The 1,654-nt window shown below is 36.1% G+C and overlaps 1 pseudogene; it reads left to right on the forward strand.

Moving 5' to 3' along the window:
- The first annotated feature begins 123 nt into the window (after positions 1 to 123).
- Positions 124 to 1,653, forward strand: LOC107854058 (annotated as a pseudogene).
- The last annotated feature ends 1 nt before the right edge of the window (position 1,654 follows it).

The following is a 1,654-nucleotide window of genomic DNA, read 5'->3' on the forward strand; positions in this document are numbered from 1 at the left end:
TATACTTTATATTTAGACTCTGTTTATGAAATTATGCTTGGTATATTGTTGTCTTTAGGAGTAATTTTCAGACATGTGTGATAAATATGAAATTGGTTATCATTTTCAAGAATGCATTGACAAATGGGTCAAAATTTTGTTTGTTTTAGAAGACTTGACCAGGAAAAAGATAAATTTAGAAATGGGCAAGTTGACTAGAATATCAATCACTAAAAAATTATTGAATTATATTTTCACTCACTTATCTAAATCAGAAAATCATATAAAAAATTTTGCACATGGCACCATATTTTTGTTTTAAAATCAACTTACTATGTATACATAATTTAAAAGAGTATTTTTATTTAAAAATCAAATTACTATGTCTGCACAATTTATTCAAAACTTAGTAAACGATACCTTTGCTTGAATTCAAAACTCATAAACTTAAAAATCCTAGCTCTGCGTCTATTGATGAAGATTGGTGAGGTTCAATGTTTGTTTCTGTAGCGTCAAGCCGGATGAGGAGCTCGTTGGAACACAAAAAGATCATCCAAGTTCAGGTAAAGGCCTCAAGAACGTCAGTACCAAAGAGCACGATTCCATTCTAATTAACAAAGAGGAAGTTAAAAAGACCACAAAGAAACATGTCACATTTCTGCAGCCAAGAACAGATGGAAAAGGCGACGAGAAAGTCTCAGAGAATTGGACGATAAAGAAAACATTCTGTTGAACGATTATAAAACAATTCTCAAGGATTATAAGGAAGTTACGAAGAAGCTAAGCGAAATGGAGAAGAAAGAAAGAGACACGGAGTTCGACCTCACACTTCAGACACGAGAGTTTAAATATGCTATCGCAAATAGGGATGAGGAGATACATAATCTATGTCGAAAATTGAGTCTCCTGCAGCAAGGACATGCTTCTGAACCCAATGATCTACCTCAAAGGAATGAAAAACATAGTACTCCTATCGTAGAACACGAGGAAGAAGACATCAAGACGATATTAGTTGACCAGCGCGCATCAGTACTATCGCCAATTGAAGGGAAATTCCGGTTTAGCATTAATTCAATACTAGACGAAAACTTGGATTTCTGGCTAAAATTCAGCAAAACATTCCATCTGATTCAAAAATTCAGTACCACAATCCACGACTTGCAGCGCGAAATATCCAAACTCAAAGGCAAGGAAATGCAAGATAAAAGCTCGGAAATAAGGCCTATATATAAACACATGAAGGAGATTCAGAACGAGCTAAGAATGTGGATTTCACAAAGCTTGTTACTGAAAGATGAACTCGAGCGTAAGTTCTCAGCTTTATGCAGCATTCAAGACGAAATCACAAAAGCACAAAAAGCCGGAGCTGCATTAGACAAAAACGGATTCAGCAGTCACGAAGCAGCAAAGTTCCACGGTGAAGTATTCAACATGAAACAAGAGAATAACAAGGTAAGAGAGGAACTACAAGCTGGTGTTCGTCGTGTAACTGCACTTCAAATAGACGTCCAGAAGACTATAACACAACTGGATCAAGAATTTGGACTTAATGGAAACCAACCACAACTGATGCACACAGAGAGCAAGTCAAGAATACCTTTGCAGTCATTCATCTTTGGAAGTAAATCGAAGAAGCAAAAACGTTCAGTTTTTTCGCGCATTAACCTCAGTCGGA

The sequence above is a fragment of the Capsicum annuum genome, chromosome 5 (genome assembly GCF_002878395.1).
Source record: "Capsicum annuum cultivar UCD-10X-F1 chromosome 5, UCD10Xv1.1, whole genome shotgun sequence".
Taxonomy (NCBI): Eukaryota; Viridiplantae; Streptophyta; class Magnoliopsida; order Solanales; family Solanaceae; genus Capsicum; species Capsicum annuum.